General features: G+C 31.2%; 1 protein-coding gene across 3 annotated transcripts in view; it reads right to left on the bottom strand.

Moving 5' to 3' along the window:
* LOC124533457 (Ca(2+)/calmodulin-responsive adenylate cyclase) overlaps positions 1 to 20163 on the bottom strand; it is an 88807-nt gene extending 68644 nt beyond the window's left edge. For all 3 annotated transcript variants that reach the window (XM_047108739.1, XM_047108740.1, XM_047108741.1), the window contains exon 1: positions 19845 to 20163. The gene's annotated coding sequence lies outside the window, so the exon portion shown is untranslated. The remainder of the gene's footprint in view (positions 1 to 19844) is intronic.
* Positions 20164 to 27635: the final 7472 nt, after the last annotated feature.

Below are 27635 nucleotides of genomic sequence, written 5' to 3'. Positions count from 1 at the left end.
GAAATAAGGCTGCAATCGCAAGCAATAAATATCTAGTTTTTGCCAATCAGTCGTCGCTGGATTTCATAATTTTATTTTTAAATCAATGAAGGTAATATAATGCATTTAGTATGATAAATTACGTTTTTTATCAAAAAAATGAAGAAAATCTTGATCAAAAAATCAAATATAGCCTATGTCACATATTTTATTTTGACAATTCACACTCATGTTCCTTGGTGAATTTCGAATTTCTTCTAACAGAATACGTCTACTGAAGTCTTTTTAGTCGCGTTGGTTTGCCGTCCCATTGGCCTAGTAGAGTGAATAGAGAGCACCTGTACCCACACGGGTGTACTTTAATATCGCAAATGGCAAATCTTTTAAAGGAAATTTTAAAAGGCGTTATAATGTCAAGTAGCATTTATCTAATCTTCGGTTAAGTATCATTTTGTCAGAGATCTCACGATCATAGCAGGTTAATGAAGAAACTGACAATAGTAAGTGTTATATTAATATTGAAGCGTTAAATAAGAGTAAATATATAACAATAAAACACATCCCGATAGACCTGTCATAATATAAAGGTATGAAACAAAAAGCCGATTACTCTATAAGTTTTACTTAAAATTAATACTGTTCTATAATACTCAGCGAAATAAAATAACTACAAAGTCTATGCCCAAAACTAAGTAACTAATAATAACGATATTGTAAGATTTTGTATGTTTATATTCATTACAATTTTTATAATTATTAAAATCGATTTTGTAACAAGAATTAGTTATAAGCTCTAAGCTTTAGCAGTGACGTAATCTACAAACGTCATAAAAAATACGTTAAATAAATCATTTAAGGCATTTAGATACGAATGTTATTATTCTACTAAACAATAAAAACATTCCTTTTTTAAACACTCCTAATTAAAATATAAGCATATATTTTTATAAGGCTGTAAATCTTAAATATTTATAATATTTCAAACGTAACGGTCAATATAACCGGGTGTCATAAACAGACGTTATGACACACTTAGCGTGTAATAGTCTACCACTGAGGGCAGTAACAAGTATATAAAACTTTTGCTCATTGCTGTGTAGAAAATAGAAAAAAATAAAGTAGTAGTAGAAAAACAAGGAGAATAATATTATTATTATTTTTTGTCAAAATTTGAAAAACTTCTAGTTTGTAATTGAACCATCGCACGATATAAACGATTACACACAAATAATTACGCACTTGATACGTACATACATTTAATATTTACATGCAATAGTTAGGTACTAAGAAAGGATTTTCATATATGTAGTATTCATTTTTGTATGTAAGCTTCAACTTTATCCAATCGACTTTCGATATCCATAACAAAAAAAATAATAATGTTCGTCTGGTAAAAAACCGGCTATAAGTCTCAAATCAAAACAACGAATAAAAAACCTATTAATAGAAGTCGTTCATTAACGAAACGCTTTTCAAAACCATATTAATAAATTTGAACGCGAGTAAACTTCTGATTCAAATAAACGTGTTTTCATAGCTACTGTACAAAAAAAAAGGTTGCTTTTCTCTTTGTGAATTTAAAACTACGCCGAGCGTTTGAGCAGTTATTTGTATGTTAAACGCACCACGGAACTGCGCTGCGACCAGCCCGCCAGCTTGCTCTTCAGTAAGAACAATAATTTTTTATGCCCCATGCGAATACTAAAAATATAGTACGAATACGAAAGAGCACGAATATTTAAACTACAAAAACATTTATGTTAAATCGGTTTTCAAAGAGATTAACAATTTATCGTTAACGTAATTAAATAATAATAAATATTCAAAAAAATCACCCTGAACCCAATGTAAGTAGCTGAAGTAAGTACCTAGTGTTATGGAAAATCAAAAGTAGCGACGGTACCACAAACACCGAGACATAAGACAACAAAACTAATGAACTTTTTCTGCATCGACTCTGTCACAAATCGAACCCGGGAAATCGAAGAGGCATACTCATGAAAACCGATGTACACACAACCGGTGGTCATCAAATTTTTTTTATTATATTCATGATGTACACACAACCGGTGGTCATTAAAATTTTTTTATTATATTCATTGTAATTAATAACATAGCCTCGTCAACTATAGAATTACATAACCATTGGTTCAATGGTCTATGACAATTATTAATATTTAATATAACCTTACAGTATCTCATTTCGTCCTAATAACTAATATATTGAGCCGAGATAGCCTTGTAGTTAAAACACAAAGTTTCAAAACCGTGGGAGTTCTACTGAATTTTTATGTGTTAAATTGACCTCGAGCTCCGCGGTAAAGGAAAACGTCGCGAGGAATGCATTATACATGTGGGATGAAAGTCTGCCACATGTGTATCGACTTCTAGATCAATAAGTTCCAAAACCTTCTCCACAAAGGAGATGTTAGTTACATTCATCCATATTCATCTGTACTAATATTAATAAATGCGAAATTAAACCTGTATCTCTATCTGTTGCTCTTTCAGAGCCGAGTCAAAACTGAATTTGATTAAATTTGATATGAAGGAAGCTTGAACTTCAAGGAAAGACATGATTAATACTTATTAATACCTAATACTTTAACAATACACGTGTGGGCTAATATATTAATATTCAGAAAATTCATTTGTTAATATTCATATTTTACGAAGCAAAGAGGAGGCGACTCGTCGGGATTTTTTGAATGGCTTGAGATGGTTTATTGACAGAAAAGAAACAAAAGCTACCCTTTAAACTGAATAAATGCATGGTAACGATGTCCCAGAGAAAAAAGAGGAGTATCAAAATATCTAACTTATATTATTATAGTTACTATGTCCATCTCTCCATTACGTCATCAGGTCATCCATTAAATCACGTGCATCAAATATATGAGCAAAATTTTACTAGAGATATAAGCAAAGATCTAATTTGAAATATAATATGCAACAACCACCATTTCTTTAAATAGTTTTTACAAGATACATAATAGCAAAAAGCAATAATCATTTAACAAAGAAAATTTCGATTCTGTCTATGTACACCTATGGCTACCGAAAATAAGTACAATTTGTATGTATGTTAAACTATGGACGAACATTTAGTCTTTTTTAGCGTTGTAACTATTGATGCGGCGACATTGCAGACAGACAATTATTGTTTGATTATTACGTTACCTGCAATTAAAAATGAAAAGCCCGAACTATAACATCACAATGTAAAACCGTGTAACGCAAAAAGCGATTTTAATTATCAAATAAATATTAATTTAAAACGGAACCATCGTTAACGAAATTAATTAGTTCGAAACACTTAAATATTACATAAAGAATGATTTATACATATTTTCTGTCTCGCTTGCTTCATAAATTATTACTATTGTAACAAATGTGTAATTAAATTACTATCTTGTATTATAGCTTTATGAAAGGAAACCTTTGAGACAAAATAGTAATACAATATTTGCTATAATTCACAACTACACAAGTCAAAACAGCTTACCTCTCTTTGAAATGCCAACTTCATTGTATTCGCATTTAAAGAGGATGAAGATCAAAAGCGAATCATCTAAGCAATTCGTTCGTTGTGACATTTCGTTGCAAATCGCTGGCGCTGGTGGTGGGATAACCAGAAGAGGGGAGAGGGGGTCACGGTCGCCGGGTCAATAAACCCAGTAGGCATCGCGGTAGACGAATGAAACTCGGAACGCGGAGCGCCGCGGCGCCATTCGACGCACCCACTGCACTACTATGAAAAAATTCAGCCTTTCAAAACAACCACACAAACGCAGCCTTTCACCATACCTTCCGCCAGGTACTCGCAGATTCACGCTCGTATCATCCTTTGTAACGGACTACCTGTATTGGGTGCATTTATATCTGTATGCAGTAGTATCTGCCGATTGATTTTTCGCGAGTAAAGATATAAGCAATTTTTATGATTATGTTTTTGTTGATTACCTTAATATTTAACGAACTTGTATTTAATAAAATTATAAATTAATATCTCATTAAAATTTATATTATAATGGTGCAAAATATGACACGTCCATTGAAATAAAATTTATGAGATTATTAGAGACAAAATAAAAAAATCCAGTAAAATAAAATAAAAATAAGTGCGCACTGAACAATTGACTAGATATCCCTGTTATTGAAATGTAATTCTTGTTTAAAATTATGATATATGTTGCCTAAGACAAAAAAAAACATTGAATGTCAATAAAACATTGTATACATCTATAAGCCTGTTACTATGATCGTATTAATGAAGCACTAGAAACAATTGCATTCGTAGCTCTCTGTAATGCAATCAATTCAAATGTCATCGTTATAATAATAATTAAATTAATGCATCAATTTCAGATGACTATATAGTAAAACAAGACTCATCAATCGAATGATAATTACGAAGAGATAAAACTTATTAACACCTTCGCCATCGACATCGATGTACGCGTGTGTGTACACATGATGCATGTGTGTGTTATATGTGATTATATCGCTTCGTAAAGAAATATATATCACTATAAAATCGTACATCTAAATAATCTGAATCATTATTTATTTTTTTATAACTTAATTATACGTTTACGATAAAATTTATTCGATAATGAAATATTCGTATTTGTAATGGAACTAACTATACAAGTACTTACTACTTAAACAGTAAACACTGCGTAGTAATTCTTCAGTTTGAAAAAATGAGGGAAGTCTATATTTTTATTTATTATTCTGGCATTAAATCACCAAATAGGTTTAATATAAGGTAGATTCAGAAATTTCGCCAAAGTAAAAGGGCAATACATCTTAATAGTGGAGTTGCCTAAACATCTGTCAACAGCGCACAGCCGGCCGGAGACGGCAAAAATAGACTGTCACCTCGAAATATGAATAAATAGCCGGCTATTTACAACAACACCGCATGTACAACACAGACGCCGTACTCTGTTATAATTTATCACGCAAAATCTCTCCGCCTACTTATTTTAGCTATTTGACACTGAATTAAATTTACCCGCTCGTAATTTTTATGACATCCAGAGCGTTCGGCCAGCGGAGACGCCGTACTTTCGTATTAAAATACTCCGATACGAGTCCGCCTACCAGTTTTGACACACAACGAAGACTATGACATTGATTTTTATTGTGTAAAGTTTACTCGTTTAAAGAATGGAGCCATAAAAACAGTATAAAGAACAGGTTGATAAATTAAGCAACTATACGTCGCAAGCTGTTCTCCGTGAAGATCACAATCATCGCGGTTTCGTAGATTATAATCAACTGTTATGGCAAAAAAGTAAGTCATAAATTGAAACAAATAACCTACTCAGTATAATTAAAATTATTTTAGTATGTAGATTGTAGGTTAATTATACACAAAATTACATTTTATGAGTTAATACTTAGTAGTAATTAGACATATTATATAGACATATATTGTGCATTACTGAAGAAACTTATTTGACAATTTTTATATTAAAATATATCAAGTCTCTTTGAAAAAGAAGAAATTTTTAGTTAGTGCCTAATAAAGACTAAGGCGTCCTCGACAGCCTCTTTGTTTGTAGAATACTAATTTTCACGGTGACTGTAATTTTCTTGCAAAAACATTACAAACATAAAATCTACGAAAATATAACAAGTATTACATTCTGGTCAAAAAATAGTTACATTTCGTAAAAGTATTTTTTACTTGATCCTTTCGCAATTTGATTTTAAGGTCATATAAAAAACGAATTAAAAAGTCGGAAAGTATAAAACGTGTCATAGATTTTGCGTCGGCGGTGAAAATGAAAAGAAAAACCGTTTAAAAGTGCTATTATGAATATCAGCCTAACACATGACTGCCTACTGACCTATTTTCATTTAACACTGAAACCTCACTCTAATTACAAGAATTCTATACAAAATCCAGTTATAATTTTATCTGAAAAGCACAAGCTATGCAAATTAAAATGAGAAACCTCTTAAGCATAATTGTGTTTACGCGCGAAACGACAAACACCTATTTTGACTAATAAATTTGTTTATTTACAAAAAACGGAATAAAAATAAATGCTTTATTATATAAAAGTCTTTTATGGTCGACGTGTTTTATTCTGTATGAGATTATTTAAATAATAAAATTGCAACATAATATTATTTTTCGGCGTTTATATCTGTAAGACTTTGTCTAAGTGAACATTTTAATTTTTTGTATTATCGAACCCGATATTAAGAGCGTTGCTTTCGTCCTAAAGTTGTGTCTGATTCGCTCGCATATAGAAATAATATGTATATATGTACATAGTACGTTATATCACTGAACTAACATTTGTCGGGTGTCGGGCCCGACAATCTCCACCCCACTTCGCCACACCGGCAACTAGACCTAGACCTTATTATGCCTAGTCGACAGGATGGGGTGTAGCAAGTTTTTCTATATCGTTGTTTGAGTGTCTTCTAAATTGTCTATACAACAAACATATCCTACTAATATTATAAATATCAAAGTTTTTGAGGATGAATCTAAACATACATATGTTGGTTAATCTTTCACGAAAAAAAATAGAACGGTTTTGGGTGAAATTACATTAACATAGTTTACATATCAGAATAACACATAGAATAAATTTTATAATGATTTTATGTAATTTGGTCATAATCAATCAGTCAAAATAATATAACGATACATATCAAGCACCTGTGAGAAGCCGGGGCGGGTCGCTAGTAAAATATATATTTAACAAAGCTCTGGTTTCAGTCGTAACCAGCACCTGACTAGTGTGAAAAGAAACGACGATTTAAATATGGATCCGTTACCCGACGAGTGGGATCGGGCTTTTTCTTGTCGGTTAGTCTCAATAAAATGCAGAACCAATGTGAAGGATGTGGTGTATTTCGATTATAAATCGTAGTGATTTCAATATATTTGTGTATTATAAAGGAATTCGTCAAAATCGCATTAGATTAATATCCGATTTTTTCAATTTCAATACGGATTTTATTTTTAACAATAATATTAACGTTAAAATCCGTCCCGGTCTCACAAGGGTATAAGGATCTATGATACAACCTTAAAATTGACAAAAAACTTAAAAAAAATCTTGGTTTTTCCGACTTGAACTTTGAAATTCTGGGCTTTTCTCTACTATAATACATCGTCCTCTAGAATCACTGTGTATATTATGAAAACCGCACGAAAATCCATTGTGTATTTTAAAATATCTGTGCATACGGACGCTTTGTATTTATACTTTGTAGAGATATATGTACGTGTAGGCTAACTTTATAATTACCTGTATTAAGTTAATTAGTTATTGCAAATTCCCAAACGGGCTATTACGTGGCGCCTCTGCGAGCATGTCACGCTAATGTTTTGTTTGGACTCAAGTCAAAACGTTACGGAAGTACGGGTCGTGGCCAAGGGCGGCTATTCCCGAACGATCAAACATTACTGAAACCCTGATTTCCCCAACTAATGCCACGATGCAACGAACAATAAATTCAAGTTCACACGCGATAACCCTAACAAAATAAAACGAAGCATGTTAATAACGTAGTTATATCGAATCACCATGACTAATATACTATACCTGCCTTACTGAGTATACATAATGGTACTTTACTTTTGTCTTTAGAATAATATCACTGTTAAAGTATTATTTTAAATTTCAAAAAATAGATTATTAATATCCACGATTACTTGTTAGAAAATGAATATTACCGTCTTTTCAGACAATGAGAAACTTAAAATATTGATATTAACCTCGAGGCAATAATAACAAAGATTAATAATATTTAACAGAAAGATGTTTTCAGAATTCCCGGAGGTGCTGCAAATAATTTACGAATAATGAATTTAAACAAGGTAACTAGGGTTAGTCCTCCTGGACTAGGGGCTTCAAAGAGGTAATTAAACATGACGGGCGGATGTACCGGTTATTCGTACTAAAATATACAGGGACTCCGTCACGACTTCGTAATCTGGTTAAATAATATAACAATTAATTTCATAAAGCATCCGCAAAAATAGGGCTTTTATGACATCAAGCAGCATCAACACTATGTTAATTAAAATGATTATCCAGATACAATTACATAATTTAATATTATAATCATCATTATTTAAACGAGACCATTTTATTTAATCTCCTCAGTAATAACACAATAAAGTGTAAATCCTTTATAAGCAGTAATAACACGGCCCGAGAGCAAACCTTGTTAATAAATAACACAAAACAAACACGGGAAATATCGAAGTCTGAAGTTTTATTAGGCCGACTAATTTGATTTCCAAGCCGGCTATTTTACGAGAGTTTAAAAAAAAAATCTATGCAATTAAAAAAGATGAAGCTTCGGTAGACGAATGAAAAAACTAAGCATTCATATTTGAACCTAAGACGGTGGGATGTGGACGATATTTTGCGAGGGATATTGCAGTTCCTATATTATGAGGTTTTATATTACCGGAGTCACTAAATGTGAGTCACGAATATGATTGCGAACCGATTGGACGTTTTCTAGAGCGTTTACGTAATGTTTCTCTTCACGCTTACATTTTTTCATTAAATAATATTAAGTAGATGACACGAATGAATGGCAATTCCTTAAAATATTATACGCACGTTTATATAACTATCGACTTCATAAAATTTGATTCAAAAATATTCAACTTGAATAGGTAGAACGGAAATTATTCAATTGAATTGCGAATACAATTATTTAGACAACATATATGTACCAGACAACACTGTTTTCATGTGAAGAGATAAATCTATTTTCTAAATTAGTTTGATTTATAAAGTTATAAATAAATTATCTATATCATATTCTCAGTCACAAATATAAAAGAATAAATACAAAAGAATATTACGTAACAGCAAGTTATAAGTGCCAAAATGAATCTGCTTGTGGCAGCAGGAAATAATCCTTCTATCTAAAATGCAATCTATACTTCAATAGATCAACAGAATTTATTTAAAATATTTAAACGCCTACACGTAAATTGATTACAGGAAACAACATTTTGTACATTCAAATAGAACCAGTGCATGCTTTACAAATTAAACTCTAGTTTAATAAAATTACTTTATCGCAAATTAATTAGACTTCTTTTTTCTCGATTAATTTTAAATTTGTGTATTTAAGCTTTTGTTGCGTTTTGTAGTATAAAATGTGTTTAAAAAGAAAAATAAGAAAAATAAAATCAAAACATACATTACATTATATACATGCTTGTACAACATTTCTACACTTATTTGTTTTAAAAAATACACATATAAAAAGACCGAATCTGAAGTCTATGCTACCTTGACAAAAAGTATGAATAATTTTCTGAATTTCTTATTATATTCGCTTTGTATTTATAATATGTTAATGTTATAAATATCAAATAAAGGTTTTTTTACGCACGACTTTTAAGCACGGAATAATAAAATAATAAAATTTAAAGGAAAATGTGCACTAGAATTTGACGATTTACAAAAAAATGCCCATAAACCACATAAAGGAAACTTAACATTTTGAATTTAAAAACCTAACCTTAGTCATAAAAAACCGGCTAAACTTGAAGTTTATTGCTTCAAACGTCAACGTACGAATTCGTAACAAACAAACATTACGAAAAAAAAACAATCATCACAATAATAAACCTTCATGGTAAAAAATAATATAAAATTTTAGTTGTAAATATAAGACCTCAATTCGTATTAAAAAAGACAAGTTAAAAAATACTTTTCGCGTAATTAATGCATGGGACTAATGCACATTAGTCCTTGCCCAGGTACTGGAGCTATCTCTTTCAACATCTTTAGAAACCAATCACAATCCACTGCTGAACTCCTATCCCGAGACGCACCAAGGTTCCATTTCGCCTTTCACATCAAATCAGATCCTGCCATCTCCTTCAGGCACTCGTATTTTACATTACTATCGGTTCAAGGGTTTAGCCCTGATGAAACAGAGTTACAAATTAAATATATTCAGATTTAACTTTTAGCTATTTACAGCATATTATTAATTTAATAAAAGAATCGTTTGTAATAAATTTAATTAGCATCGCAGTAGGCGTTCAAGTCTGATTGGGTAATAATCATCGAAAAGCACAAACTTTCGCATTTATTATATTTAAAAGTTGAATACATTTCCAAATAAAGATTTACCGTTACGAAGCCTTGATTGTTATTAACGTATTAATGTTCACATCGCAAGTATGAATGGCCATTGATAGTCGTTACGTTTTATCTAAATTATTTAAGAAATGGGGCAAGGACGCTGTGATACCCAAATATGTAAAAAAGCGAGGTAAACATATATATTAAAGATATTATTTTCATATTTAAATTAATATTCACGAATCATATTGTTCTTAATAATGTTTCAAAATATATTTATTGATTATTAATTGAACATTATTATTATAAGAATAAATATAATAAAAGCTGTAACAACGACTTATCGATCATAAATTACATAACAATACAATTTAACTGTTTTTACCATTAAATCTCGCTATATTTATTAATTATATACTCATAAAAAAATAACATGTTCCAAAAAAAACCGATAGTAGTTTTATTTTTAGCTTTGATACGCAGATTTATGATAATATAATGTATTAAATGACAATGGTTACCCAATACTGTAGTACGCATTACTGGTTACCCAATACCTTTACCAAAACGTGCCATTTCGTTAAAACTGAAAATTGTTCGAACATCTATTTTCCACATATCTTGCACAATTTATATTCAATATATTGAAAATACACGTCACAGTTTTGTTATCCGTGTATAGTTTCTCAGTATTAATCTAAATTTAGTGTAGTCAGTGTATTGCTACGTTTATAGTTATATACGCTCCTGTGCTTCGAAAAGCATAAAGCGTAAGATTGGACTTGTCCTTAAGATTGAATGTCATATCCGAATTTCGGTCAGGAGAACGCCTCGGGTGAAAGACCGTTTCAAACGACAGACGATCGCTTAAGTTATCATTTGCCGTCTACTATTACAATAAATAAAATTTTAACAAAAAGAAAAACGGATTTCAAACAAAACACTATTTTAAAACAAATGAATATGCACTCAAAGATCCTCAAAAATAATTGCGTATTCAACATATTTTTTTAGACTCCTCCTAAGTAAAATGAAATGAAAAATATTAGACTACTTAAAAGTCGATTTACGATTATATAATGTAGTTATAATTATTGCTATATTTGGAGCCAATGTCCTATAAATAAAAGATTCGACCGAGTATCGCTAACGTGCTCCTCAGAATTGTTCCGTTCCGTTACTTTGTCATGGATCCTATGCTCAGAACCTTACCAAACTTTCACCAAACTACCCTTAAAGTATATATTTTATAATAAAAAAGAATTATCAAAATTGGTTAACGTGATTTTCAGTTATTCACCTATTTGTCGCGCATATATATAATGCAAATTTAAGACTTATGTCGTTTTCATACGGATACCATCATCGGAAAAAAATAAAATTAAAATGGGACCCCTCGGGAAGCACTACCTTTCAAACAAAAAAAAATATCAAAACGGTTCACCCAGTGAAAAGTTATGAGGTAACAAGCATAAAAAAAAAGAAAAAAAAAATACAGACGAATTGATAACCTCCTCCTTTTTGAAGTCGGCTGAAAATAAGAAAAATATATTCATTTTACTAACGATACTACATTTGTATCAACTTATGTACAGAAGATAATAAATAAACTGGTACACCCTATCCACATTTTATCAGTGTTGTTATAACATTGGAATATGATAAAACAATTCGTAACAATTAGAGAGGCATCCGAAAGCTGTTACGAGTGATAATCGACTTATCGTGTTTCCGTTATTTGGTATCGCAAATGACAGAATTACTTTTCTTGGCAACTAATTCTACAAATAAAATATCGATTAATCAATATGCGACGCCAAGATTGACGATTGATGTGGTGATTACGGAGAAAAGAAACTTACACCCGTGCTATTTTTAGAAACGCCTTACCTTACTTGTTAAAACAAACGAGAGATGTCGTAGGAAACCCGGTTCGAACGACAGTTTCGTTCGAACCTTTTCATATATATCATAATTAATTATAATTATGTCTTGAATAACAAATAAATTGATACACAACGTTTAAGAATCGCTATAAAACGATGACAAAATTGTTATTTAAAGTAATATAACATAAAAACCGTCCAATATAAATATATATAAATAGATACACAGAGAGAAAGAGAAAGGTAAGACAGGGAACGATTAGAAGGGACTTAACCCTCTTCCTTTACATGACAATTTCTGACAGTTCAGTATTGTGTAAGAACTTCGTAGTCGTAGAATAATTGTAGAAATGATATAAATCATTTTATTATTATTAACAAAGTTTGATGCTCAAAATTACTTCTATACCCTTATAATAATATATAATAATAATATATATAACATATAAGATAAGTTACTACTACTAGCTTACAAACAATTGGATAAATAATAACCTGAGGAGGCGAATCCAAACCCATGATTTTCGCAACTCCAGGCGGCTTTGACATTGAACTATGAAGATTGAACCTTATATAAAATATCATGAAGATACCCATCTTAAGCAATTTATTACAAAAATGTCAAAAAAGATTTGCAACCGGTAAATACAAATACGCATTTGGACTTACAAAACACGATTTGTGTATTATTAAGCTTTTACTGTTATTTCGTCCTGTATTTTTTTGACGCTGAAAGTACGAGATTCGGAGGTGTCGTTACGTCATATAGCATAGATGGAATTTTTTATGTCATGTGTATGAAAATAGCATGAAAACTGCTAAAATTCTATTTGAACTTTTGATTTCGAATATTATAATTTTATTTTAACATACACTGGACTGGCAACATTCACTTCTATACGGATTCGAAAATTGAGCATTAATCAAATATTTTATTGAAAATATGTATGCAATTTTTTTACCCTTTGTCCATTACAGGCAGTTATTTACTTCTTCTTTGTTTACGACGCTTAATGTAATCACGGATCCATAAACTATCAATAAATCGTATTTCCAAGTAAAAAGCCTAAAATATAATAAATTCGATGTGTAAGAAAAGTAAGCCAAGAATATTTAAGTACTTTTGTCACCCGTGTTACAAGTCAAAGTCTGTGTAATATACTAAATATGTTTGCTCTCTTAAGACTTCGCCTTGAGTATAAAAGAACACATTCTGCTTTGTGTTTATATTTTCTGATTGTACTATAAAGTGAGAACAACATGAGTACCTTTTATGTTCCTGTGATTGTGCTGAATGCTGCAATGTCAATAACATAGGAAAATACTACGTCTTATACGACGTTTACCGTTTTGAAAGCATTTTAGCAAAACGTTTGTAACAACTATAAAAAATTTAGTAATTTATACAAATTAAAGACTATATAAGGTTTCCAAGATTGACTTGCATACCTCTTAACAATAATAAAATACAGATTAAAAGTTTATTTTGATAATTTTCTGATAGTTTCTAGGACAATATTTTACCCCTGTGATAAGACAAAATTTAAAACACTATCTAATCGACACTTCAATTGAAAAAGGAATTAAGATAAACAAAACGTTGGATTTAATTATTTTACGCGATTAGCTAATAGCTCAACTATATTATACACTACTAACAGCTCTTGATTAATGATTTAGACTTTACATATAAACATACAATATTCCACTAAAATTCACTTTAATTTTACTTAGTTTCGATAAAAGCTCCGTCGACATTCAAACCTCCATAATGAATATCATAGATTTTTATCGACCAATGATATCACGTCAACTCTTTGACAAATGTTGTTTATTTTGCTTTTATTCATCTATTGTATGAAATAGTACTATACTATAATAATATAATCTTACTAAAATATAAGAATAGTAAGTCAAGCGCTTACAGAATGTGTTTTTGGATTTTACAATCTTTATAGATTAATGGACATCAAGGAATATAAAACAATATAAAATATTCTCCTAATTAGGTAGTTAAGTCGTCTATTAATTAAAAAGAAACAAAATTAATAATTATATTCTCTTAAGCTACACGAGCTTAATTGCGATGGATAACGAGTATAAAAAAAATGAAAGCTTGTTATCTTGTACTCGACTTTGGTCTCCTTTCGCATGTATTTCGTAATTTATCCTTTTTAGGGTACCGTGTATTATAAAAAGTATCCTTTTGTGATTTGAGTGTTATCGATATATCAATTTAAAGAATAAGAAATTATATTCATTTAAATATTTTGACATTTAAACTCAATTTTAATTTCATTTAACAAGCCGCTAATACTAGGGAGGATGAAATATGAGCAATTTATCTGAAAATTTTAAGTTTCACACTTTTTTTGCACTATGTACACATTTAAATGATTTTACGGAACCATTCATGACCTAGTCGGATATCCAGTGAATACAGTTTTGTAAAAATATATGTATACATTTAATTAAAGATAATTAAAGTACTGCGCAAACACCTCACTCACGTTTTACAATTAAGATACTAATAAAAAAAAAATTACAATAGAAAATAGTAATTGAAAAATTTCAACGATTTGCAACAAAATAAACCCTGAGCTTAACGTAACCGGACAGACAGATGTAGGTACATAATTAGGGAAACCATAAGAATATACAGAATGAAACAAAAAATGTATTGTTCATAATGTTTTTCAAGGTAACCAAGTTATAGAGGTCAGCGTGAGATTGTGAACGATATTCAAGATGGTTCAATTTGCTTTACGATAAACCTTTACCAATAAGTGCTATTCAAACAGTGACGCCTTTACCTTAATGATGTTTATAAACCTGACAGCACTGTATTTCTTTTCATGTATTGATTTTTCTTATTTTCTGATACTGTGTTATATGTATATAAGGAACTTGTCGGGTTCTCGTGGGGATGACCTCACAAATTGAAACTTCGAAATATTAAAAAATATCCTTTAAGAAAAAAATGTTTTAATCGATCTTTGTAATCAGACACAAAGCTTTCCTTATACAGGTCCGAGACAGCACACTTTGAAAGTTACTATTTCCATACATTTAAGTATTGCTTAAACATACGAAAAATATATATGTATATTATATTTCTACATGTATCGAGCTGATCGAAATGTACGAAGCCTGTGTTCAAGTTATTCAAAGTCTTCCCGTGTGCGAGTTATTGGCGGAACAGGAAACTAGTTATAAGCGTTAAGGACATTGATGCTTAAAATAGCTAAAACATATGTATATGAATGTTTATAATTAATAACAACTTACACTGTTACCTTAATACATAGTAATACAATGTGATTAATTTGATAGCAGAGAGCAATTATAGATGGCGACTCTTCTCAGCAAAATCAGCATTCCGAGCCGGTGCTAAAACTATATTTTATAGAGATTCAAGATAAGATGATTCAAAAGTAATATTACGAGTCAACTAAATTGAAGGTCATTGTAACACAATTTTTATTACATGAATGGAAACTGAAACTTTTGGTCGTTTTTTGTAAACAACATAAAAAAGTTTCTATTTCGCGTTAAAATCTGTACCATAATTTCCAGCATCGTGTATCCATATCCAAACACAAAAACTTTCGCATTCATAGTAATTCACTTAACACTGTAAACACGAAAAAATATTCCAGATAAAAGCTATAAAATTAAATGTATTTTTCAGCGGCTGTAGTCGCATTGGTTGCATGTCGCGACGACTCGCGTCTGACGTAATCCTCTTTGGAATTTTCAACAAAACAAGACCGTTTTAAAGAGTTATTATTTTATCGTCCTAAATTGAAGCAAATTAATGCTGTACATAAAAAAAGTCCTGAACTTTGTAAATAATTAATTCATCATAATATCTTTTTAAATTATGTAAAGAATAAAGATTCGATGTGATATTGGATACATCAGCTACTCTTGGAGCAGCAGATTCATCACGTGCTAGCGCTATTAAGTTAAACATCGCGGTGAAACCTGCGTATATCGGATTATTTTCTATCACGTGTATCGATCAACTTGCAACTAACGTGGAAAATTAAGTTTCAAACTGCTTCCATGGAGAAAAGGTTTTCGGTCGATCGTGGGCAGCTGTGATGATTAATCATTAAATATAAATACATTATGTATGTGTCTAAGGAATTATATCACACCTAATTACCTATACTTAGTATATGTTTATGTTTATATATAGCAAAAAATGTTTTGGTTTGGTTACTAGAGCGGTTTGTTTTAATTGATTTTGTGAGGCTGACTTGGAGTTTGGTCGTTTTACGTAATGTGCAACATAAAACTCCAGTTCAAATGTTCCACAATATAAACGCTAACCTTGAGTATTAAGGAAATAATTTTAATTAACTATTTTAAAATTGTAATTATTACCTATCTAACGAGCTTTGTACACGATTTCATTCGATTAATTAAAACTAGAATCGTTTTAATTTAATTAATTGATTCAGACAATGTTACAAAGGGAAGTTTTATTGTTTGTTTGTTCTGAGTTCCCATTAAACTATTATTTATATATTGTCTACATGAAGACTAGACCTGATCCTAAAAACGACGATATCTATGATTTCCTTTGTTTACGTCATTATATCAATCATCTATCATATCTCCTGAAAACAAATGCATGTAAATATACCAATCGTGTGTCTAATGGGGTAATCTTAGAACTTACCCAACTTTCCTCTAATGTTAGTTTTTTATTGACCTGCCTTTAGGTTTTTGAATGACATAAGAGTCTGGCGATAAGTTTTTTTTTTTAATAGAGCGGAACTGCTACAGCTAGTACGTTTATAAATAGAATAAAAATACTTTCCATCCTCGGTTTTTATCTTACGAAATAACGAATTTCCAAACAAACATTCAACTGTTTCTATTTTTTTAACCCTTATGAGAAATATGTTGAAAAATATTTCGTAAGTGCTCACCTACGTACATATATAAAGAACTCGTGTGCAATATTGTATGATTCTTGACCCGTTCGTTTGGGGGTGTACGATTTATGTCAGACAGGAAAGTGTGTCAATGTTAGAGTTTTATTATTCGTTTATGAGTACATAGAATTATCTTAGAAATGAAATATTATAAATGGTATAACATTAAATAGTTGTTTTTCGTTAATCTATTATCACGAATTCCTTCTAATCGTGCTAAAATGTATTTAAATTACGGTCTTTGTAATGATAGAAATAAACGTTTTCCGCAAATAAGCAAATTTATTATGATTTCTTATCTGTCAAGCAAGTTTATTCAGCGATCATTCTAAGGACAACAATCGCTAGTACGATACGATTACACATTAATGGCTTTACACATAGAAAATGTTTAAAGGGTGACTAATTGAGCAATGTTTCTTTTGAACCTGAACTTAATGATGCTACAACGAAATAAAAACACGTTTAGGCAAAAACATTTATAACTAATTGTATTTCAATAAATGTGATGAACATTTTGTCCTAACCTCAATATCACGTGATTTTTTATAAAGAATTAATTGAATAACCGATTAGACGTAGAGTTGGGTCGGTTCTCACTATAAAATTATTCCTTTTTTAAATATCGAATAATTTAAATACGTACTAAATAATGTTTATGAGGTTTTATTATTTCTTAATAACCCGTTTCAAATATATAGTGATTATATTTTGTTCCGCAGCCCGTTAGATAAGACTCGCGAAGTTGCGATCAAAATCACTGACATCATCCCATTGGCCAATGACTTCACCGATCGTGCGTTACGGTTCTTACTTATAATTCTACTGATAGCTTAGTATAGTCAACGATTATAATGCTGAACTATATACATTCTTATGTTTATATTTGTTTTTCACTTCTCGCTTGTTTTTAAATATTTACGCGGACGAGTATCGCCTATAGACATGATGGTTATAAATGTTTACAACACTAATGTTCCTCCAGCTTTAGGAAGTAAGGTGTGTTATTTCCCTTGTGCCAGTAGTTCCGCTGGCCTACTCAGTCTTCAAACCAGAACTCAATAACGTTGAGTAGAATTTGTGATGAATGTTACCTTTCCAGGCGGCCATACATTAAGTTGTTACGCGTAATTTCTTCTTGCTCCATGATTATAAGTTAACGGGAAGTATCCTATAGGTTTAGATTTCCCTAAGAATGTCGAAACATGAAGCAAATAGGACATAAACAGCTATATCTTTTTATTACAAGACCTAAATATGACATTTTCAAAATTAAATACCATTAGTTACTAGATGGCACATTTTGCGAAATTCGTTAACAAAAATCTATTATATCGCCATCAATAAATTGAGAAAATGTTGCTTTATTGTACTAAGCTAGAACTACATGTCCTAAGTTGGAATTATGGAAACGCGTTATGTAATTTTAAGCAATAAGTCTATATTTTAGTTGAAGATTCTTTTTTGTGTCGATTTTAAGCCGGTGACGGTTGTACACTCACTTACAAAATGGGACATAATTTAAAGTGCTTATTACTTCTCGAATACAGTATATTCGATTGTGTATTGATTTATAGAAACAGCTAACAAATAAGCGGATATTTAATGTCAATTTTATGTGAACAATCGATACTGCAAATGATAAATTACACTGGAAACTTTTCAAGGCCTACACTACTATTCAATGACACGTTATGTGTATTATTTAATTATTTTTATTCAAATATTCATTTTTAAGAATGAATGAAGTATTTTCACAAATCTCGATAACAGTAATAGGCTTCTTTTATCTTAAATATTATATGGGCATCTGATTTTAAGTAACTTATTCATCGGCATTTTCAGTATTTTAGAAATTATGCGCATTTATTTTCCGTGAACTGCCAGCTATGGTATATAAGCTGTGCCTTTATCTCTAAAACATATTGCCTCTCTTAATAATATCGGAAACACATACCAATATACTAAGAAAATCGTATCAATCATGAACGGTAATCGGTAACCTATCCGGAGTTTCTACGGCGAGTCATATCAGTAAGATTAATAGGCTAACATTGCGATAACAGAACATATCATAACTGCTGCATTTTCCTCAGCTTTATACCATAAGAACAATTCATCCATTCATCATACACATGATATTGGCTCAGTACCATTTTTAATAAAGTTAGTAGATTCGTAGACCCGTTGTCTGCCGTCTGGCCTAATATCAAATTACCTACACATCTTGCCAAAGAAGCATGACCTATCAACTAATCGAATATAACCCATATTGATACTTTAACCCAAGACTAAATGCCTTGCGTTATATACAATTTATTCGAATTCACATTTATGCCTATGGCTTATGCTAATAAGTTTATTTATGTATTGTTATTAGTTCGAACTAGTAGTCAATTTAGCAAAAAAATTCATTTGAAACCGAGTAGGTAAACAAAATAATGTATTTTAATATATTATGCATTCATTTCATATATGTAGGTCCCGTATTTGAAGTTATACAAAGTATTTTATTGCCTCCCTGCATATTGCTTTCTTGACTGTTGCATAAAGTCGTTCTTAGGTTATGTTTTCTGGAATACTTATATCGTATAGTTTACAAAATATTTATTAAAACAGAAAATGACTGTTAATAAAAAAAATTATAAAATTTAATTTAACAACAACATTAGATTATTTTACAGGCATGAACGATAAAACAAAGATTCCTTAATCCTAACTTTATATATTTTAAGTAGTTACGACTAGATTGTAGGTATAAACATAATTTTAAAAGTTGAGCTGTTTCGTAACCGGATTTATTTGAAAATCTTTGTTTAGGAAAGAAACCGGCTTTACTAAGTATTTCCTAGCATATACTATCGTCCATCTAATAAAATTATTTACTTGTAAAGACAAAAACTTAATATGATCATATCCTACCGTCTTACCTCTATAAGAAATCCTCGAGGGCGACGTCCCTCCAACACGCCGGACGGAACGGGCGCCGCGCTCCCAACATAAACACAGCACAAGCGTAAATCGAAATCGGAATAAATAACTCGCAAGAATAAGATGAATAACAAACGCACAACACTTTCACTTAATTTATTCACTGAAATCCAAAAAGATCGCTTGTTTTTATTCAAAATTTATGATAAATATAAGAGCGCATGTCACATGAATTCAAAAATCTCTCTCAGAGCTTCATAGTAGCATCTTAGAAGACCGCCGCTCGATGACTGGCGGGCGCGCGCCGTTTGCGTCGGTCGGGTTACCTCGGGTACCAGTAGTGGCAGAATATACGCGGTCCGGGGAGAGTTGCGACGCGAAGAGGGCGGGCACATACACTGCAGGCGCCTATTCGTTGTAGTAGCATTATACTGGACATTGAAAATGAATGAACGAGTGTGAGTACATACACTCATCGTAGATCCGAAACCTACCTCTATATCCTGTCTAGATAAAAATTAATTGTTGAAATATTACCTTGTTAATTTAACGTTTATATTGTAATAAGCTCTGAGTGATAAGGTACTCGATCATATTTTAATGAAATGCTAGATAAAAATTACTGATTAGATAATCAGTAAGCTCCATATAGAAGTCTTAATTTATTATTAATTGGATGTAATTAAAATTTTATACATTATTGAGAAACTCAATACGTGTTAACTTCAATTTTGATTTATATAGAATATATTTATATTAAAAAAATATTGCTATTGTTATTAAATTGTGTCAGTATAAAAATAATAAGGAAAGCAAATAAGTAAATCACTTAAAAAAAAATTATAACTAAAAGCAGAATGATTCGTATTTACTATAAATGAAATTATTATTATCTATTGTTGTTTATAATTTCTTTCGATCGAATGTTGATATAACCCGCATTACCCTCACTTTTTCTAGCCCATACCTAATATTAAGACAATTGTTTTAGAAACTTTTTTAAACGTTGTTATGTATGACTATCAGGGATAAAGAATATATAGACACAATATCAGTTTATATCTTTATAAATCCCACTTACAAAATTGAATACGTGAACGATACGTATTGCTTAAAATTTGATTGATTCAGGGTCAATGAATGCATACAATTGATGAGAAAATTCAAGTGTTTAACAATTTGCATCCAGTAATAATGTAAATCAAGCGGGAACCCATGTTCTGCTCGCTAATCTTTAGTTTGACAGTTACCAGTTCAATACGACGCAAATAGCCGCCACCGACGTCAGTAGTGCACGGACGATGCCCTCTATATTGAACAAAGAATATAATTTATAGCCATATTATAACTAATTATAATAAAAAAACCACTTATCCGAATTTCCTCGTTGTTGAATTATATAACGTTTTCCCGAACTTTCCTGGCTTTTTTTGACTCGGTCAATGAAATGAACAAAACGTTTTGTCGTACAAAATGAACATTAAAATACAAGATATTAAAAATAATATGATAATAAAATTATTTGTATTAAATATTCAATGTGATGGATATTCTTCGACGCAAAAAAATAAAGAAAAGTGTAATATGCAGTCCTAACGCGGAAAGATCTGTTTCTATGCTCAAGTAATATTTTATGCAAAAGCTTACAACATAATCTATTGTGGACTGACGCAATTGTAATTAATTTTAGAAAAATCATACCTTGCTAAGTAACAACGAAAATAATAGAGAGTTTTATCAGGAAAATCGCCATCTCAGCGTTCAGGCTACTACGAGTTCCTTTTACTACAAGCATCCGCATCCGCACTGTACTCCGCCAATGGGTCCCGATTCTCGAAACTGCCATCAGAGCGAAAATATGATCTCGCTAAAATAAGTACTGTAATGCCTGGTTTACACATTGCGAGCTGCTGACTAGACTGTTGACATCAGCTTATATTTTATACTTATCATTAGTAGCTCGGTTTGCCTCAACTGTTCTATCGAAATATACAGAAGTCGACCCACAGGATCAATTTACGAGTAACTGACGCATTAGTTCTGAATACGTCCGAACCACGCGAGTGATTTGCGAGGTACTGCCATGCAATTGGTGCGTAAAGCGAGCGATTAAAAACAAAAAATATTGAAGTTACAATTGTAGGAAACTTCCATACAGGGAGAATTGTGGTACTGTAGCTATTCCGTAGGTCGACTCGTTAACTCGCACTGTGTAAACGAGGCATTAGTTTCCCCGAGCGACTATCCAAATTAGACTCCCAAGAGACAGACAACAATTCGTTAGTCAAGCGTAGAAACAAACAATTGAGTATTGACTAAGACTAGTTGTATACCTGCAGCACTATCATGCACGAACTAACATCCAATATTACTTGTGAAGTGTTAAACTAATTTAATCTTATGCACCTTTAAAGACGTTGAAACGGTGCAAATAAACAAATTATTTTTTTGCGTTCTTTATTAAAACCTATTTAAATTTCAAAGTAACAAAAACTACGAACTATACGAAACGATACAAAATTACGTTGTATTAATATGCAATGAGTATTTTTCTTTGCTGACACAACAGAACGTTATAATTAATTTTATACAAGAATATTTTCGTTTCGTATAAGTAGTTATATTAATATTATAAATGCGAAAGTAACTCTGTGTCTCCGTCGCTCTTTCAGGAACAAACAAACTTGAACTCGAAGAAAGGACAAACGCTACTTTTTTGCGTAACACATGACAACTAACACCCTAAAATGCGAGCGAAACCGCCGGCGACAACTAGTATTTTCTTAATTGGACTAAATATACAATACACCAAATATTATGCGAAATATTAAATAACCAGTTCTTGTGTGAGCTTAGCCGTAGTAGGTACAGTATCATAACATAAATACAAAAAAGCTAAGCATATTCGACGAATCAACCCTGTTTGTCGAAATAAGATTTATTTTACTGTAAAGTACACGAACACAAAGAAATAAAAAACGGCACATATAATTTAGAAATTGTAATCATAGTATTTTAATTTTTTTAATATGCATTTACCCTGCATGCCGCGACGGAAAACGGCAACGGCAACCGCTTTTTAATAACAGTGTGTTTTTGGCGCGTATAGTTCGTTGCTTATAATATCAGGAACGAAACTATATCTTATAATTTATTTTAAAGATTTTTTTACATAAATCCATACTAATTTTATAAATACGAAAATAACTCTGCCTGTCTGTTTGTCTGTCTCGTTTTCACGCCAAAACTGCTGGACCGATTTAAACGAAATACGATACACAAATAGTCTAGTCTAATATAAGTCTAGTGCCTGAGAAAGGAAATCGGCTCTTTAATCGGAAAAAAGTGTTGTAAACAAAGTGTAAGATATGTAATATTTTAAGTTAATTTGTAAATATATTCATTTCTCAGCAAAGCGGCGGGTAACAGTTAGTTAACTATAAATAGATTAATTTATAATTTATGTAGAATAATTCACATTAATTTTAATTTCAGGTAATAAGTTGACTGACTGGAAGGATTAATGTAAAAAATAAACATCATAGTTAAATAAAAAAATACAGGATTTCATTACATAGGACAAATACAGTTTTTCGCCGTTGTTTTTCTTTACTGACAAATACAAATAGGGGTTAAATTATAATGAAAGACTTTTAACATGAAATCGACTTACACAACATATAGCAGCAATCGCGGTTGATTTATTGGCATTTATTGAAGAGTTCCGCCTTGATCTTTACGAAATTTAAATAGGAAAATTTGGACAAAAATATTTTGCTAATTAATAATTGCTACGTCTATAAATGACGAAGTTAATGCTCGAGCATAAGTACCGATTAAAAATATATACACATCCAGATTTTCAGTACTCTCCTTTTTTGACGTGAGATTTTCTGCCTCGCACAACTACTTTGTGGAACCAGCTTTCGCCGGCGGTTTTTCCGAACCTATACGACATGGGAACCTTCAAGAAAAGAGTGTACACCTTTCTTAAAGGCCGGCAACGCACCTGCAAGCCCCCTAGTGTTGCAGATGTCCATGGGCGGTGGTAGTCACTTTCCATCACGTGAGCCTCCAGCTATGCCATAAAAAAAAGAGTTACTAGACATAAATTAAGCACATGATGAGGAGGGTAGCTTATCTCTATTTGGCTTATAGCACATTTTAATTGTCTTATTAAAGGTCATTAAGATTGATCACCCTGACTTTCCAATAACGCTAAATTAGTAATCGTGGTCTTTATAATAATTATTTTTACGTAACCTTTTCATAAATACATAGTTCTTCATTTCATAAATAAACGGTCACTTTATTTTTATAACATACGGGATGTTATAAAAATAAACTGACCGTTTTTAACATAGATGTGTGAATATATCACTATGCTGCTATTTTATGGTTTATATCTTTACGGTTTTGCTTTTTTATAGCATTAAATTTACTCAGTAATTTAAATAATTAATATCCTAATATTATTGCTCGCATATTGCCAATTTTTTATACGATTTTTAAACAAAACACATTTCGAATTGCAATTTATTGGTTTGGCGTAGAGCTCGCTAAATCAATTTACGCTACAGCAAAATCCTTTTAATTATTCATATAGTCTATCTAGGCTTTTATATTGAAAAAAGTAACGTCAGTCTCGTCACATATGATAAGTATTGTTGTTTAAAAAATGTTTTCTCGAACATAACATAAACCGATTCAATGGCGATTAAACACGTAGAGTCAGTTAGTTTTACTGTTATCCGTGTAGTACGTGATGTTAGACATATCTGGATATTGTTTGTAGATAACATGTATTTATTAAATATACAAGAAGAATCATAAACATAGAAAATCAGTAGCCTCGGTTGACGCGATGCTATCGAATCATGCGCCCGCTATATCCGTCCGCAGCAGTACCGGTCCTGCATGCTGATTACCATCATTACTGGTAAAACAATTGTCGACGAACTAAGCTAACGACCCATTTATTATATAATACAATACGTATAACGTAAACATGTATAACTGGTGATTATTAAACGATTAAAACATAAAAAAATATTCGATTTTTAAAATTCAACTCGGAAAGATTAATAAGAAGGTTTTATCTCACGGAGAATGTGTTTTGATGATTCTTATTATTTATTCAATGAAGTATACTGACTACAAAATAAATGTATGTAATAAAATTATTTATTTTATTTACTTAATAGTATTAAATACCTTAAATAGAGTATAATATTACTTTCAAAATGAACAGGAACGAATGATCGATAAGGTAAAATGAAGGCCTCTTGTCTTGGCAATCGCCTTGAATAATTTATTCCAATCACATATTCCGATGACAGGGTCCCTGGTCACCGACAGATGCCTACAGCATCACAGATAATATTTTGACATTGACTCGGTTCAAACACGAATGCTAATACATAATTATATATTTAAGGTTATAATTTCTAGAAAGTGTAAAGATAAATGAAATTACAAAGTAAGTTATAATTAACATTTATGTATAAAGCTGTTAGTGTGTCTAAGTCTTAACTTCGAAATAACTTTTAATGTTCTTATAATATGGTACGAAAAAAGGTACCTCGGCTTAAATTATTCGAATCTATTTACAAAATATCGCGTTCGAACGTTGTAATATTGAAGAATATTATTAATTCCAGGTCGCTAGTTTTCCAGGAAGCTGTGATATCGGAATTGCAAATATAGGCTATACGCTTCCACTTATCCGTTGCGAGGTCGTAAGCGGTGAGCCCGTAACATTACACATCCTCGCTCTGCATTGCATATTCCCAATATTACTTAGAGCTTACGTATTCTATTTAAATAGAGTTATTTGCTCGTTGGCCGTTACTTTCTAAATATGATCGAGGTATAACATTTTTCATCCAAATTTTTCGCAATTCCTGAATAATTGTTTTTACAATCTTTCTATTATATTTATGGTTATAAAATTTGTTTACAATCGTGAGAATGTGTCTAAAGAACATCACTAACACAGTCATGTAAAAATACATTAGTATTCCGCTGACCTTTTGATGCTGTCCCACTCTTTGTTATCCTTAATAGAAATGCATATGGAGTGTTTTAAATTCACTACCGTAATAGGAAAATTATTCCTTTGTTCTGTTTTATTATTCAATGCTCTTGAAATTGATATAAAGTGGTTTCACGTGACAATTTGCGATACAACTAATTTGTACAAAAGTAACGTAGTTAAAGAACATTTCCACTAACAATTAGACTCAAGATCTATTCCATTGAAATTCTTACAAGGAACCTAGTACATCAGTCGACTGTTTGAGGATAGCATAATTGCATTGAATGAATGTCTCACCTTTCCCCTAAGGGGTGAACAATGCAGCAGACCAAGCAACACGTAAACAATGGTTAAATGTTACAAACAGCTGAAGCGTATCGCGAATCCATTAAGTGTAATCCAAACCTTAGAAAAGACAATGAAACGTGTATTAGGTGGAGTACATTCGACCACGCAGCATTCTGGTAACAACTGAAGCTCTTGGAAGTACAGCCACCATCATACAGCAATACTAGGTAATTTAGTTCTCTTCTATTACCGAATATACCTACTCATATTACAAAAACCAATTAAATTATTCCCAATTTAGTATATTTGAGTTTAAAATGATGAATACGGAATCACTGTCATATATTCGAGTCGTTGAGCTTAAATAATATAAATGTTTTTTAGAGCAAGACAAATGTCCTCTTTACATATCTATAGGTTAAATGAAATTGATAATATTAAAAACTTTTTTGTATGTGTTACGTACGTACCTACTTACTCATGTCTCATCTGGCAAAAAAACGTCCTTTTCATTTTTTTTTTAAAAAAAAAGAATAATTATATGAAATTAAAATTCGATTCTGATAATTCGAAATTTAATTTTGTGAGATCGTAACGAGATTAAAGACTAATTTCACTGCACTATTTGTGTTACTGCCCAACGAGATGTACTTGCAACTACGCCAGAGTGGGACATGGATACCTACAATCTTTTCTTTTCCCCTGAGCATCATAACCCAAACCCAGATACAGAAATTATATAATGCCAAAATTTATGTATCGATGATTGCATTTTTGTAGACATGTTGATGAAATTTTTTTTTTAAATAACAAACGTGCAAGATGTTTTGGTTACCGTCGTTCATAATCATTTTCATTTTGATCATGCGAATCATCCTCAAAGCGACACAAACTATAGGATCTAAGAGGTTACGTGCCTTGAACAAATTTATATACTAGTTCGCTCAGCCTTAGAACTAATGCAACAATAAAAAGTGTTTGAATAGGGGTCTACATAAAACTTTTATATTGAAGGACAAACATACAAAGGAAATATTCTTTTCGTGGGGCGCCTTCGTGGGCGTACCCAGAACAACTTACCAAAGTTACATCATATGAATGGTTTAAGAACGTATAGAGGACAAATATACGAACATATTTATTTACGTACAATAGATAACTACCGAACCAATTTTGTTTTTATAAATATTATACTCAAAGTAAGTGTTTTCGTTATATATTTTTAGTTACATATTAAGTACATAAAAAACATGATAAAAACAGGTACATTGTGAGTGGGGATGAAGAAGGATATATGTACTGTTTTACTATTGGCATATCAAATTAAATTAAATCAAGTAGAATTAGTCAGCGTAGAAGAATTCTTCTTATTTATCCAACAAAAGTTACCATTTTTTTTCAGAATGTCTTAGAAGACGAAGACAATAAAGTGGACTCAATTGGTCTCGATAATTTCTGTATACTT

Source organism: Vanessa cardui, chromosome 11 (genome assembly GCF_905220365.1).
Source record: "Vanessa cardui chromosome 11, ilVanCard2.1, whole genome shotgun sequence".
NCBI classification, from domain to species: domain Eukaryota; kingdom Metazoa; phylum Arthropoda; class Insecta; order Lepidoptera; family Nymphalidae; genus Vanessa; species Vanessa cardui.
Note: the sequence above shows the minus strand (reverse complement) of the source record. Positions and strands in the feature narration are given on the sequence as shown.